The sequence below is a fragment of the Vulpes lagopus genome, chromosome 5 (assembly GCF_018345385.1).
Source record: "Vulpes lagopus strain Blue_001 chromosome 5, ASM1834538v1, whole genome shotgun sequence".
NCBI lineage: Eukaryota > Metazoa > Chordata > Mammalia > Carnivora > Canidae > Vulpes > Vulpes lagopus.
In genome coordinates, this window is record NC_054828.1 from 89,472,886 (window position 1) to 89,489,843 (window position 16,958).

Below are 16,958 nucleotides of genomic sequence, written 5' to 3' on the forward strand. Positions count from 1 at the left end.
AATGGATATTTGGGAAAATGGATATTAAACCTACTGTTATTTAGTATGAGAGTATTTTAAAGACCATTTAGAAATAATATAATTGCATTTTCTCATTTTAGAGATGAAAACTAAAGAAGCCAGGAGAAGCTAAGGCCCAGTGTCACCAGCTGGTTGATAGTATAGTAGAGATTGGAGCAGATCTGACTGTCATTTAGTGCTTTTTTCCTTAGTGTCCATTCCTTTGTGAATCTTAGTTTTGAATGCAAATTTGACTGCAAGTGACAAAGTTCTTTAATCCATAGAGGTGACAAGAAAAAAAAAAACTGTTCCTATTTCTTTTCTTCCTTTTTTAGCAAATCCACTTTTGCCTTTTTAAAAGTTAAATGTGAAAACTGTTGCATAAGAATTGGAGTAGAGAGTAGCTGCAAAAACACCTAGCAACCTGCACTCTTGGCCTCTCCCTCTGAATGGAGAGGTATTCAGTGCCAGGAGGGAAAGATGACAGTGGGAGTGGCATCACAGTAAACAATGGAAGATATTTTTACTTCAAAAGCTCCTGTCATGCTGGAAGTTTCAATAATTAATATGGGTTTATTACTTAATTTATCCTATAATTAAAGGAAGCAGTCAGTCACCTCATTGAAGTAAGTTGTGTTTTAGCATTTCAACTGTTTTATTTTATTTGAATTGTTCCTGAATATATACTTTTATTCTCAGATACTATTGAAATATTTCTTTTCAAGTAAGAAACAGATTAATATCAAACCGTTTTCTCTATCATGGATAAAATTCTGACTAAAGCATTGACTTTCTTATTCCTAGTTCTGTGTCATTTTCACTTGGCAACAGTATTTCACATTAGGTTTTGCCAAGGTCAACTAATACAATAATTACTCAGAAGAGAAGAGAAAATCTCATACTTTAAATACAACTCACCCTGTTATCCACTGACCTTGGATTAAGAAAAGAGTCCATGCAGCTCCTGTCAAAGACAGAACTCAGTAAGTAAACAGATGTGAAAAATGTAAATATTTCATTGGCAGTTTTCTGAATTTAATTTCTCTTTGAAATTTAAGAAATTCATTTTCTCAGACACATTTTTGATTCTATAAATTGGCCCATTACAATGTTTGCAAAGATCTCTTTTTAAAATCTAATTAAAACACATTAGCCTCAAGTTTCAAAGAGAATAGGCTAGAGCCCTTTCTTGTATTTTAATTTAGCATTACTTTCTTTTTCTGATTAAGTAGTGCATTGTCCTTTATATAAATAGAAGATCCTACTGACTCATCATTCATAGAACAGGTTTGAGGAGTTATTTTTCTAGCAGTAATGATAGGTGCTATGGTCTGAATATCTGTGACCTGCCAAAATTCACATATTAAAATATTCTAGTCCCTGAAGTGAAGGTATTTGAAGGTGAAGTCTTTGGAAGGTGATTGGGTCATGAGTGCAGAGTCCCTATGAATGGGATTAACACCTTTATAAAAAGAGGTCCCAGAAAGCTGGCTCACAGTTTCATCATGTGAGGACCCGGGGAGAAGTCAGCAGTTTGCAGCCTGCAAGAGGGTCCTTACCAGCCCTTTGGCACCCTGCTGGCAACGTGATCTTGGACATCCAGGCTCCAGAAACATAAGAAATGAAATTCTGTTGTTTATAAGCTACCCATGGTAGCTATGGTATTTTCTTAGAGCAGCCTGATCAAACTAAGACAATAGATTTATATTGAACTGTGCTGATTCTTTCCTTTAATGCGTCCTACCCCCATTGATAGGGTTTATGTATTTGTTTAGGAACTGCACAGGGTTATAGATGAGCCCATGGCTGACAATCAGAGATTTTCTTCCATATAATTCTATCTGGTTCATAGAAGACTTGTAGAGGCAACTTGTACCGACCCCAACTAGCACTTTTATTCACTCTATCTGAAAAAGAGAAAACATGGCTGCCTGTTTTGGTCTAGGACACCTTCAAGCATACATACGTGATAATGATGGCTTCTTGTTGTGCTTGAATTGGAACCAATCCACTGGCAAATCCCTTGTGATGTTGCTATGCTCAAACTGGGCAATCAAATGATGTGTGATGAGTATGTGTTTGACGATCTCTAGTGCTCAGAAATGCAGCCTGTGATATCCTACTTACTTGCCAAGGGAGCCAAGTATTAATATCCCTTGTTTGCTTACATGTAAAAACTAGTGCAATGAAATGAGATTTGAAGTGAGGCAAACCTAGCTTTAAATAATGACTCCCCTAATTCTGTTAATTATGGAGCCTCTGTCTGAGTTTCAGCCTTTAGATCTGGAAACTGAGGATTATGCCTATCTCATAGGTTGATTTTAAGGACTAAGTGACAAAGCATTGTTGGGAAATGTTCATTTGTGTTGGAGGCAGTCAGTAAAAGTTTTCTTGACTTACCCAGTTTTTAAGTATATGAAATAAAATCAGAAGGACCTTCATGAGTCACAAATTTAGCAATCTCTATCTTCTGGGTTAAGTCATCCTATATGGATGCAATCTATCTGATTCTTAAGGATCTTAGGGATGAGGATGCCTGGATGGCTCAGCAGTTGAGTGTCTGCTGTCAGCTCAGGTCCTGATCCCAGGACTCCAGATCGAGTTCCACATCGGGCTCCTTGTGGGGAGCCTGCTTCTCCCTCTGCCTATGTCTCTGCCTCTTTCTCTCTCTGTGTGTGTCTCTCATGATAATAAATAAAACCTTTTAAAAGAAAAGGATCTTCAGAGATGGAAACTCTGCAGCCTTTTTTGTCAGGCTATTCTAGAACCTAATAGCACTCAATAGTCTGGGAACTCTTCCTCATATCGCACCTAAATTTCTGCTGCTGTTGAAATTGAAGCTAATTTTTCCTTGCCCTGTCCTGGGTGGAAATAGAGTAGGTCATTTTTATGTTGATTATGCTAATGGTAATCCTGGATACATAAATTTAAATGTTGACTGAATTTGTCTTGAATTTTCTTTTCTTCATAACCTAAGATCTTTGCCTGTAGAAAGAGGTCAGGGTCTCAGGTATCCCTCTTAATTTATCTTCTTGTTATCTATTGTCCTTGGTGATTATCAGTGAGAAGCACTTTGTTTCAGAAACCAGGAATAGAATGTGATATGTGAGCTCTGAATGTTGGAATTTAAGCCAGTATCTATGAGAGATGTCTTGGAGAAACTAGTACTAATGCATATTTGAACATTAAATGTAATTCACTTTTAAGGTTACATTAATTTATAAAAATGACCTATGGTTATAATTTGCCTGTTTATTTTAAAATTCATTGCCTTTCTAATGGTTTCATTTGCATTCTGTTACCTAAATTTGAACCACTTACTCCTGTGGTACGGCAGACTGTTACGGAACATTTTAAGCCCCTGGAAAATCATGTTAAGTTCTTTAGTTCTAGCTGGTTTTTTTTTTTTTTTATCTTCAAAACAATGGCTTTGCTTGTGGTAGCGTATTCCATATGAAGTAGTGTGGCTATAAAATCCATTGTATAATTTCTTTTTTTTTACCCGAGGTTCAAAAGTATAGATTAACTGTCTGCTTTGTGTCTGTGTCAACATAGGATTGGCTTCCTCAAATGTCATTCATACCTATTATCTTACTACTGTGATACTAAACCTAATTAAGTGAAAACTTTAAGTTTAGTAGAATTACCTGTTTAGCTGTGCATAGAATTTTCCAAAAAAAAAAAAAAAATTTTTCCTGGTCAGGTTTGGGCTTGACTTTGTTTTGTTTTAAAATGTGATGTTCACTTCACAGCATTGCACATAATCTCCAGAGTGTTTATGTATCTGGATATACACATATATAAACATTCACACAGAGGCATTCCCACATTTCAGATCACAATATAGTGATTAGCATCTTCCAGTTCTGTATAGGTTTTCTCAAGAAAGTTAGGTAATATTCTTGGTATATTTCAGTAGTTTCCTAGGCTAGTAAAAGCATAGTTCACAGTTAAACATGCACATAAATTGTTGCCAACTAACCACTAGACATGGTATTACTATGCAGACTGATTTAGCAATATAGTGATGGAAATTGATTAGATGTCCTATTATTATTAACTTAACCAGTTATCATTTTATACTGATAATGTCATCTTAGTGAACTTTTTCTCATCAGATAAAGTTCCTAATAGGTACCAGAATCCAGGTATTATTTACCTATTAGTTATCTATCTGTGTTCATTAATTAAACATTTATGGTATATGGTAGGTTCTGTGAGGATTCATGGAAAGATGCATTGTTCAAATAGTCACTGATATCTAATAAACAGGAAAGATATCAAATTAAGGTAGAAGGCACTCCATTCCACATAGCTCAGAGTAATAGGAAGAACTCATTTCCTGTTTGGGGAATTGGTGTAGTTCAGACATAGAAGATGACAACGACTTGGGCACAAGAAAATAGGATTGTATCAGGAGACATGCTAGCCAGAGAGCAAACTATAAACCAAAATTTATGACAAAAAGATGCAGAGTTTTTGTGGAAAATTTGGGAACTGTTTATTTTGATTGGAACCTGGGTAATGGGGATAAATAAGGGTACAGCCTGACAGTGGAGGCTTTGAATGCCAAGATAAGGAGAAAATTAGTTTCAATTGTAGATCCTTTATTTAGCAAGTTAGAAGCATTGAATAGATGCCGATGTCCATCACCCCCACTCTTACAGTCTCCTCCGAGCTATGTGTCTCTTGCCAACTTTAGATTGTTTGCTTCTCAAAGGTTTAATCCTTGGTTTTCATTTGACTATACTGTAGATGCTGAAATGAATTTTTTAAAATATCTTATTTATTTATTCATGAGAGAGAGAGAGAGAGAGAGAGAGAGGCAGAGATACAGGCAGACGGAGAAGCAGGCCCCATTCAGGGAGCCCAACATGGGACATGATCCCCGGGTCTCCAGGATCAGGCCCTGGGCCGAAGGCAGTGCTAAACCACTGGGCCATCCGGGCTGCCCCTGAAATGGATTTTGAGGAATGAATGATGAATAATTAAGATTGAACTTTGTAGGTAGTAGAGAGGTAGTTCATATTTGAGGGTAGTACTTGGTAAGCTAAACTTTGGGAAATTATACTTGGCATTATAGGGTGAGAAGAAACATTGAAAAGAGCTGATCTTGAAGTTAGACTGTCAGAGATTGTTTCCCTAGCATATGCCATTGGTTTCTACGTCTGACCACTGGAAACTTGTCAATCTAACTGACTTCTTGGCCTTCCTGAAGATTATGATTTGGAAGGTGTGAGTTGGTGCCAGCAATCTGGATTTAGATTGTGATATTTTGCTAGGAACCACTGATGTGAGTGAGATACAGTGAGGGCCTGGCTTCAGGGGAGGCATTCAGGAAATGTTACAGAGATGTAGTTGAGTAAACTTGGGAACAAATTCTTTCCTTAATAGTAAGGAAGAATCAAAGCTGACACCAGGCTTTCAAGCCTGATGCTGAGAGAATGGAGATGCCATCATGACATAGTGATGTTTAATGGTTGTTGACAGAGATGATTAATTGCACTTTGGATAGGGGGTGGGTAGGAGGACATGCAACATCCCAGTCCAGCAGAGGATTCCAAGATTATTTGGAGAGAGAGCAGCCCAGAACGGAGTATAAAGAGTCTAAGGTTGATTACTACAAAATGCAATATAATAATAGTGGTTGTGATGATGATGAAAAAATAATACTAATCATGGAAAAAATACTATTCCTGTGTAAGGCCACTGTTAAGAAATTTAAATACCATATTTCATGTCATTCTTACAAAAACCTTGGGAGATCTCCAATTTACAGGAAAATAAGAAGTGAGACTCTGAGATGTTAGTTGCCTGTGATCAAACAACTATTGAATGTGTGATATGTATGTTTTGATGACTTCTGTCTGTCTCACCATTTCCAGAAAACCTTTGTGCCTTGGGACAAGACAGTAGATAAAGATCAGCTAAAGAATTTTTTTACTTTGTTGAAAGAGAAAATGACAACTTGGAGAAAGTGGCATTTCTAACAGTATCAAATGTTTCAGAGAAGTAAATTTGTATCAGAACCTGGGAAAAAATCCTGGCTTTGGCAATTTGGAGGTCATTAGCAAACTGAGGTTGGAATTTCAGTGAAATGGAGATGAAAGAGACAAATTAAAAGTTTAGAAGTCAATCCTCAGAGACCGTGAAAGGTTGAATGTAGCAGCTCTATTAGCAGGTTGATAGTTATGGAAAAGTATGAAGAGGGACCCATCTGTGAACGTTCAGGGTGAAAATGTCTATACACTTTTAAAAAAAACCATAGAAATAGACTTGGAAGAATCTGGCTGTTACATAACTGTAAAAGTATCATCAAACTTGGTTTTAATTCAGGTTGCTGGCTTCTAAAGTAGGAAAAACAATGGGAAAATGTGGCAAGTGTGGATGGTTGGATGAATAATAATGTGACTTTGTCTCTTTTACACTCTTGCTATTAGGAAGAAAAACAGGATGGATATTGGAAAGGCAAAACACGATAGATCTCATAAGCCTCCCAATTCAAGAGAATAGTGTGTGAATATGGTAGAAAAAGAATAGTAAGCACAAAATGATCAGAGTTACAGACAGAAGCTGAGCTGTGACTACATCCCAGAAGCGCCTTAACTAGGAAGAAGTGCTCACAGTGAGCTATTTACTCAACCTCAGGGGTGGACATTCATGAGAAGCATCCCATATTTCACCGCCTTGTATTTTGTCCCAAATTTTCATTATTTTAATACTTCTTTTTCATTTTTTATTGAGATCTAAATAACATACCATAAAATTCACCATTTAAGGGTTCCTGGCTGGCTCAGTCAGAAGAGCATGGGACTCTTGATCTCAGAGTTGTGAGATCAAACCCGAAACTGGGTGTAGACATGACTTAAATTTTTTTTAAATCATAAAAAATAAAATAAATAAAATAAAATAAATAAAACTCTTTATTTATTTTAAATAATAAATTCAAATACTGTTCATTTAAGTACAGCATAGTAGACTTTAGAGTATTTGCAAAGTTGTGGAACCATACCACTAAATAAATTCAGAAGATTTTTCTAAATCCCCATTGTCATAAATAGTTACTCCCCATTCTATGTAGTGTTTCTACAGACTTGCCTGTTCTGTTCATATTATATAATTATACAATACTTGAGATTTGTGTCTGATTTCTTTCCCTTACTATAGTATTTCCAAGACTTACCCATGTTGTAACATTTATTAGCACTTCATTTTTTTATGGTTTATTAATACTCTATTATATGGACATACCACACTTTATTTATCCATTTGTCAGCTGATGGACATTTGGGCTGTTTCCGCGTCTTGGTTATTGTGAATGCTGTTATGGACATTAGTGTGTGTGTGTTTTGTAAACATATGCTTTCATTTTTCTTGGGTATATAACTAAGAGTGGAATTTTGGTCATACGGTAATTTTCTGTTTAATTTTTTTAACAACTGCCGAACTGCTTTTCTTTCTTTCTTTCTTTCTTTCTTTCTTTCTTTCTTTCTTTCTTTCTTTCTTTCTTCCTTTTTTTTTTTACCAAACTGTTTTCTAAAGTGAGTATCATTTTATATTCCCTCTGCCAGCATATGAAGGTTCCAATTCTCAAATCCTTGCTAACACCTGTTATTTTCTATCTTTGTGACTGTAGCCATCCCAATTGGTGTGAAGAGATACCTTACAGTGATACTGAGTATCTTGTACTTTTCATATACTTACTAGCTATTGTATGCTTTCTTTAAAGAAATGTCTATTCAAATCTTTGCCCATTTTAAACCAAGTTTTGTTTTTTTTTAATTGATTCATAATTATTCTTTATTGTCAGTATTAGAGCGTTATCAGATATATGCTCTGCAAATCTTTCCTACCATTCTGTGGACTGTGTTCACTTTTTAAAGGTGTCTTTTGAGGGACCTTTTTTTTTAATTTTGCTGAAGTCAAATTTATCTCTTATTAATTTGAGTTGCTTGCCCTTTTGCTGCCATAACTGAGGAGCAATTGCCTTATTAAAAATCACAAAGATTTATGTCTATGCTTCCTTCTAAGAGTTTTATAGTTATAACTTTTATATATAGGTCTTTGATCCATTTTTAGTTAGTTTTTATATGTGGTGTGAGTTAGGGGTTCAACTGCATACTTTTGCATATGGATATCCAGTTGTTTTAGTATTATTTGTCTTCTAAAGTCAATTGACCACAAGTATAAGGGTTATTTCTGGACTCTTCATTCTATTTCATTAATCTATATATTTATCCTTATGCCATTACTAACTCTTTTGATTACAGTAACTTTGTAATAGCTTTGAAATAATATTACTTTTTAATATTAACTACACATTTATGATTCCCAATTTAAAGTTTGTGTTTTTAAAAAGTATTATAATTAGGAAGACTCATTTGCTAGTTCTATTCTTGGTCACCCAGGCTGAAAAGTTAACTTTTTAGCCTCTGGCTAAGAACTTGATATAGGACTTTGTAGCCCTTAAGTTCTGTGAATGGAGACAAAGGAAGAGCACCTAAGTGGAGACTGTCAGTCTAAACAAAAATTGATGGTTATGGTCAGAGGAATTCTAGAAAAAAAATAAAACATCAGTCAATATTTCAGGTCTACAGTTTGAATATGATTTATTTCTAATTGTACTGTAAAATTTAGTTTAACCAGGCATTTATGGATTTCCTTTTAGAAACACATATATAGCATTAAAGGAAAAGCTCTGTGTGTGTAAATACATTATTTATACATGTATGCTACAGTCATGCACTTATGCATCTGTGAAGCTTTGGGTATATATACATATACATATATGTATATATACACACACACAAACACACACTACACTCATGTACTTATGCATATGTGAGGCTCACTGCTTGAGTACCATGATATCACTTTCCTTTTTATTAATTTAAAAAGTGAATAAATAAACTGGAATTATATGTTAAAGAAACTGGGATCCTTGTTTGATGCTAAAATTGCATTGTTCCTGTGTGTATGACAAAGAGGGAATGAGAATACTAATGAACTTATTTTCTAAGACATCGCTCTTTTCTAATATATGAATGTGAATAACAAAAATATACAAATGACTTATGCACTCATGTACCAAGAATGTGCTTATTCATGATGTGGTATACTGGATATGATGGGTGAAAGTGCAAATCCAGCTGACTTGATCAGGTATGCAATTCATTATATTTTACATATACTGTTTTGTTACATCTGGGGGGAAAACATATAATAATAAGGATCAATACATTCTTTCCTTCTGCCAATGTTGTTTTCTCTTCTAAGTGTCATACATATACACACACATATTTGTATGAAAAATATATTCATTATTCTTGTATAATTTCTGATGGGGTTCGAAGTTGTTTGGTCTGAATGGAAACCCACCAAGCTTTAGGTAATAATATGCCCTTTGTCTCCTTAACACAAAAACTGATTTTTTTTAAAGTTGTGTTGTACATGTAGTCATCAAGACCATACACTATAGTTAATAGGTTCAGTTTCAAATGTATTATAGTGCTCAGGTTACATCCCTTTTTCTCAATATCATTGTTGGTCTCCAGTGGATTGTAGTCTATAAATCCTTGAATAAGGGGTAGGGCACGGTTCATATTTGGTCAAAATGATCTTATTTTACTCTATGAGGAAAATAGGCATATAAAATTCGGTACTAACAATGCAAATAGTTATTGTCACGTATAGTTTATGAATTTCTCTTGTAAAACCCTGTGCAAAATGTGGACAAGCCTTTGAATCACATATTGTTCTTAAGCCAACTCATAATTATGCTATGTGGAACTCAGCAAGTATACTGACGCAACATGTACTTAGTTTTCATTAATTTGGAAACAGTGTGATTTGCTAAATTATACATTGGTAATGCAGAGTAATCGTATGAGATGCAATCACAGGCTAGACTGAATGGCATGTTTCTGGTCCGAGATTACAGTGTTTTCGACCTTGGGCATGGTCAGTGCTCTTTTCCCACCTCATAATGGAGGCTAGCTCCAAGAGGCCTTTCCCACCTCATAATGGAGGCTAGCTCCAAGAGGCCTTTCCAAGAGGCCTACTCTGGTCAGAATGCACCACTGGGAATGGTGCAAGAAGCATTTCTTTCCCTCTACCCTAGTTTGGCTCTGCCACATGTAGACTTATGTGTGTATCACCTACTTGTATCATTATTCAAAATAGGAATGCAACTACTATCGTTATAGGGAGGTGATAAGTGAGTGCTAAGCCAACGTTGTGAAAAAATGTCCTATTAAATTTCATTTTCTTGATTTTATTGTGTAATCATGAATATCTAATAGTTCTTTAAAAATTATCAGTGGGAAACTCAGGTCCCAACTCTGTGTGCTATTTAATATTACATAATATAGCTTAGTGGAAGACAGTCTTCAAAGGGTGAACTAACAGTAGTTAGTCACTGATAATGGACTCATTTTAATAGAAGTTCTTCAGGAAACAATATTGTAATCTGGGAGAGGTGAATATGACTGAATTTTCTTTTTAAATGGAGGAGTATACACATTCTTAGCTTATTTTAGAAACCCTACCCTGTGGACCATGCATGTTTACATTGATTTTCATGGGACAAAAGTGAAATTAATTTATGCCTCACTATAGTAGTTTATAACACCTCTGCATTGCACATTAAAGTCTTTTAAAATGGTGAGCTCACACTTTTTTCTCAAGTGTGCCTAAAGTCGTCTTAATATGGGGCACAAAGAGTAGGAAGAATGGTTTGTTGCTGCTTCTCTGTTCCTTAGAAAAAATCCTGGAATTTTTTTTCTTTTGTTCTGGAGTTCAAGCACATGCTAGTGAATTTTTTTATTTACTTTTTAAAAAAAATTTATTCCCAGTCAAACAGTAAACTCTCTAAGGATAGGGACTTAGAGCCATCATAAAAGACCATACTAAAACATGAACCTTTGTAGGCAGTGGGGGAGAGCAGAAATTTAAGTGGGGGAATGACCCCATTAGATTTATTTTAGTTTAAATATCACTAAAGTTTGGAGAAGGATTTTGGTGGTCTGGCAATGAGAGTGTGTCTGGGGGCAAGGAGAGGACTTAGAAAGCTTAGACAATACGAGCTGATGATGGCCTGATTGCAGATATTGTTGATAGGTTGGGAAGTCAAGGAAGAATTTAAGCAATAGTAAGAAGGTGGGACCTATGGGATTTGGTGCTTGACTGATACACGTGGTGAGCAAGAGGAAGAATCAGGGTTCATTGTCAGATTTCTCTTTGTGCAACTGCTGGAGTCTTATACAAGGAGAAGTAAATTTTTATAAAATGCAGTGAGTTCAGTTGGGAGTCTATTTCATGAAGTACTTGAAGGTTGTCAGGAAAGAAATATTCAGTAAATTGTTGGAGATAGGAATCTAGAAGTCAGAGGAGAGATCTCTGCTGGGAATAATAGAGTTTAAGTTTATCAATACATAAATAGCTCCTTAAGCCATACTTAAGGAGATTTTCTGGAGAAAAATATAAAGGGAAGGATAGAGTGGGGGGTAGAGCTCTGAAAATTGTTGACATTTATGGAATACACAGGTGATATAGAGTGAGGAAGACAAAATGAGGAGCAGCAAGAGAGGTAGACAGAGAACTAGGCAAGTGGGGTACCATGAGGCAGAATATTTTGAGAAGTTTGTGGCCAACAGCAGGAAGTGATGTGGAAGAAAAAAGAAGGAGGAGAAATCTAGTATCAGAGGTGCTGGGTGGCTCAGTTGGTTAGGCACCCGATTCTTGATTTCGGTTCAGGTCATGATCTCAGAGTCCTGAGATTGGGCCCGATGTAGTCTGGCACCAAATCTGCTTCTCTCCTTCCTCTCTTTCTGCACCTCCCTCTACCCCCACTCCTGCTTAGGCTCTGTCTAAAATCAAGCAATCAATGAATCTTTTTTTAAAAAGATTTTATTTATTTATTCATGAGACACACACACACACACACACACACACACACACACACACACAGGCAGAGATATAGGAAGAGGGAGAAGCAGGCTCCGTGTAGGAAGCCCGATGGGGGACTCGATCTCGGGACTCCAGGATCACGCCCTGAGCCAAAGGCAGATGCTCAACCACTGAGCCACCCAGACGTCCCAATAAATCTTTAAAAAAAAAATTATCAGTGGCTGCTTGTGTGAGTGTGGTTTTCAAACAGTCCCAGTTCTGTAAGCTTTCGAAATAAACAAACAAACAAACAAAAAACCCAAACCCCAAACCAAAACAAAGCCACACACAGTTTATTCCTGTGTTTTTGCCTTTTAAAATTTGGAGTCACAAAGACTTTTCCCTTGTTGTGTGTGGGGGAAAGATAAGTAAAGGACCATCTTTTCTTTATTCAGATCCAAACACATAATTCACAGGAAAACGTATTTTTTTTTCTATGAAGGATAATTTCATTAAGAAAAAAATGGAAATTTTTATAATGTTGTCAACCATAATGGCTCTCCACTTTTATTTTCAGGGCATCCAAATCTGCTGTATTTTGAAATTGTATCTTGATATGCAAAAACCCAAAAAATGAAATGCAGACACACTTAAATGATTTATTTTACTTTCTTGTTGACTGTGCATATAGACAGGCAGACAGGCATATGAGATATTTATGATTATTTGGTTAAAAGAAAATATAAAATTTTACACAAGATGAGAATGTAACTGGAAAAACTTTAGGAAAAAATGGAAGTACAATAATCCTAGTATTATTTTTCTCTTTAGTGTATAATTGATACCTGTCCACTGTGATAAAATGGAATACTTCTAGGTTACATTGTATTTGGGAATTGAATCCTTTTTGCCATTATAATTCCTTTGTACTTAAAGTTCTAAGTAAAATGATATGATATATTAAAAACAAAAGCAACATCTTTAGGATTTGCTCTAATCAAATGAAACACATGATAAAATGTCAAATTCTCAAAATTGACAATTGAAATGAGAAGATATAAGGCCCAACAAATATACAGTTGCATAAACATATAGAAAAGTCATAACAAATCAATAAAGTAGATGCTTTTAAAGTATAATTGAGGGAGAAATTTGTTCTTTTTTGTGGACAAGAAAACTGAATTGAAGAAGGAAATTTATTTGACTAAAGTACTCTGGCAAGTAACTCAAATAGCTTTGAGATTGCATTAAGGCCAATTTCATGAAGTCCTGCTGTTGTTCTTCTTTTTCCTTCTTCTTTTTTAAGTTGTTATCATTTGTAACCCATTCTCTTTGCCAAATGGATTTCATTGCTTTTTTCCAGGAAGATAGAATTTCCCTTGATTTTTAAAATAACCTTTACCCTGGCACTTGGTATTTTGTAACCTACTTAATCTGCTTCCATACTTGACATATAATTGCATGAGACTAAAGTGGACTAGTCTACCTGACTTTCTCTGATGACCTCTCTATTTCATATTTTATGCCATTGCTCAGTCAGGAAGACCTTTCTACCTGGAGTTCCTTCCCCTTATTATTTTTACCTGTCGGGAAAGGTAAGGACCAACTCAAATGTTGTTGCTCCTTATAGCCTTCACCTTTCAATCCAGTCAGAAAGAGTAAACCTTCTTTTTTATTCTGGCTTTATGATTCCCCTTTCCAGTCAAGTAGAGGCAGAAATGTTGGATGAATTCCTTGGAGCTGCAGCCTGAGGCTGGGTAGCCATTGCTTATGGGAAGGCCATAGAAGGTGGAGCCAAGGGATGTATTCTATATTACAGCATCCTGGGAAGAAGCCAAAATCAGGCAATGACTCAACAACTTTGAATGGTTAAGCTTTGAAAGACAGCATAAACTGGAGACTCCAATCAGAATAGAATAAATGGTTTGAAATTGAGGAGAGAGATGACACCTGAAAAAAAACCACTTCACCAGAGAAGATGGAATTATTCTTAGAAGATATCTGCAGACTTGGTGGGGAAGAAGGTAGGCTCTAAATACCTTGATCTCAGAGTGGACAACAGATCTTCCTTGCGATCATCCTAATACTATAATATTTCATTTATCTATGGTTGGTTGTTAAATTCTTATCTCATCTGATAAATTTTAAATGTCTTCATAATCATGTTTTTGTTGTAATCTTCTTTATAACTGTTCCTCAGTTAGTATAATGTCTGTCACATCATAGGTGCTAAATAAACATTTGTTTCATTTATTAAATTAATGTTAAACCCATCTTGTATTTAAGTATGCCATATTGACATTTCTAATTTTATACTTTTTATTTAAAAATTAATCATTCATTTATCTTAAAAATAACTACTTACTGTGTCTTGGGAATTATACAGAAAGTACAATTATTGTTTATTTTATCTCTAGAAGATAAGGCAAACAGTAAATAGTTACCACATTAGGTACGGTATGACAGGTTTATACATAGTGCACTATGGGAATTCTTATGAGAATAGCTATACTCTCAGGGAGTATAGTCCATTTTAGCTGAGTGTAAAAATGAGAAGGGGTCTGCCAGGGAAGTCCTGGGGTACAAATGCCAGTGAATGAGGCGGGATGGGGAGGTGATGGTTCAGTAGGTTAATGTACTGGGAACTGAGAAAAGGTAGGAGACCGCCAATGCAGAGAGGGGTCAGATCATGAAAGTATGCTATACCAAAGAATTTGAATTTTATTTTTTGTCTTGAGAAGAATGGAAGGATTTATGAAGGGGTTCCAAGTGCATTTCTTTGTTCTTACTGCTTTATCTTTTGCCTGAGTTTTGATGTGTCATTCACATGTGCTTCTAGGAATCTATTAGGTCTTACAACATTAAACCATCCAGGAATTAATGGAGGACTTGATATCACTGCCATAAATACAGTCACCAAAGCCAGTTAATGATTGTGTCTGCACTGGAAACTGCATCTCTCCATTTAATAACTCCTTTATCAAATTTAGATTGAGTATCAGGCTTAAACAACATGTGCAGGCTGACTTTATTTTCTTTTTTTATCTTTTGAGATCAAAATAAAACATCATAATTGTTTTTCATGCCAAAACTCTTTTGGAATTGAATGTATTGATATTTATTGTGGGGATATCTAAGCTGTAAATTCTAAAAACACATTTCATTACTTTCCAAATTAACTCAGCTGAGGCAAAATGTGACCATGGCTTATAATGACAGGTTAATTTGCAGTAATGTCCACTTGAACACAATAAATTGAAATTGTTATGTACAGTCCTCACAGTCTAACAGCATTATTTTATGATACTTAGAGAATTCATTGAATATCTTCACTCTTAAATGTATTGAGCCAGGACTTAATGATGTATAAACCTATGTTCAAATGTGCCAATGATACTACTATTTATAATTAAGGACAAGATGTGAGGACTTTTACAGTTACCATTTGTTCCTGAAGTTTAAAAAAAGTTTGACTTAACTTTAACATTCACTGATATTCTATAGATTTTATTCTTCAGAAATTTTTAGTCAGTGAGAGTTTTATAAGAAACCTTGATATATTTGTTTTAAATTACAGCAGGTGTCTGTCTAAATAACCCAGAACCAATAGATGGTTGTCTCCCCTAAGCTATTATTTCTGAAAGGTCCTCAGGAACATAACTCCATCACTCTCTTGAGTGGATCAGTTCGATATTTTATTCCCTGGTAGTCAGTTTTCTTTTGATGAGGTAACTTGTATCTCTCAAGTATCACTTGGGCAAGGTCTTAATATCACAGTCCCACATGTTTAGCTGCGACCCAGAAATAATTTCTCTTTACACATTCGGGATATATGGCGAGTTACTCTTGTTAAAGCCTTTGTAAAACATGGGAACAAATTTCTTACAAATCATTGTTGTTTAAAAAGTATTATTATCCAATTTGGATAATGGAATTAAGAACCTATGGATGAAATTTGCTGATTGTAACTTATCAGCCTAGGAGCCTATGACAGTACTTATAGATTACACTGGGAATACTTGAGGCTAGATGCAGAATTTAAACCACTTTTGTAAATTGAAAAAGAGATGAGAAATTTTGACAGTAAATTTCATTGGGAGCACGTTCAGTGAAGTACACTTTGGAATAATAATTAGCTATAAATTTTTTAAATGAGAATGACTCCCTATACATTTAATAAGTGAAAAAAGATCTAGAGATAATAGTGGACTAAATTTGAACGTGAATCAGTCAACTCTTTTACATAAAATGTGTTGATTAATGCTATTCAGAGTTACAAAGAAAATGAAACAGAATATAATGTTGCCTTCAGGAGACCAGTGAACTAACAGAAGGGAAAATATACATATAAAAATCCAAACTCTAAAGTATGTGTGTTGTTCTTATTCATATTATGAGGTAATTTGCCTACTCTTGAGTGTCTGTGTGACCAGTTGAAAGGACCAAATGTTAAGTGATTTTGCACTATTTTATTTCAGCACTGATAACAACCCAATTCGTTTTCTTCTGAGCTATTTCCTTCATATATAGCTTGGGAATATGTGGGTCATTAAATCATTACAAGCACTTGGCTCTAGAGGATTATGCTCCATAATGTGCTACTTGGTTTTTTGGCTTAAATTATTTCAGCATTTTTAAAGGAACTGTACCTGATCTTTATTTCTCTTTGTGAATGGTCAGTAAGAGATGTTTCACCTTGAAAATTACATTTATATTTCTTGTAGTCATGTAGGCTTAAAGTTTTCATTTGTGTTTGGTTCCTCCCCACCCCACTCCTTATCAACATATTCAGTCTGCTACATAGAATTTTACTTTCAGAACTGGAAAGGAAGCATAGAGGCCATGTAGTTCAATTATCATCTGAGATATGAATCCTTTTAATAAGATCTCTGTTAAATATTCAGACTGTATTTCTAATACCTGGAATGACAATAACTTTCTAAGGCCCTTCAAATCTTCCTTCCTGATATTTTATCTTTACTCCCCACCCCTGTCCCCCTACCCCATTTTTTTGTCCTTTCAGCTTTTAACCTGGTTTTGATCATTATCATTCCAGGATGTCTGCAAATAGC

General features: G+C 35.2%; 1 protein-coding gene across 3 annotated transcripts in view; it reads left to right on the forward strand.

Moving 5' to 3' along the window:
• CTNNA2 (catenin alpha 2) overlaps nt 1–16,958 on the forward strand; it is a 1,087,920-nt gene that overhangs the window by 40,547 nt on the left and 1,030,415 nt on the right. The window contains exon 1 of one of the 3 annotated variants that reach the window (XM_041757141.1): nt 13,880–13,910. The exons of the other annotated variants lie outside the window; for them this stretch is intronic. The gene's annotated coding sequence lies outside the window, so the exon portion shown is untranslated. Of the gene's footprint in view, nt 1–13,879; nt 13,911–16,958 lie in introns of those variants that run through there. 3 annotated transcript variants of the gene reach the window in all.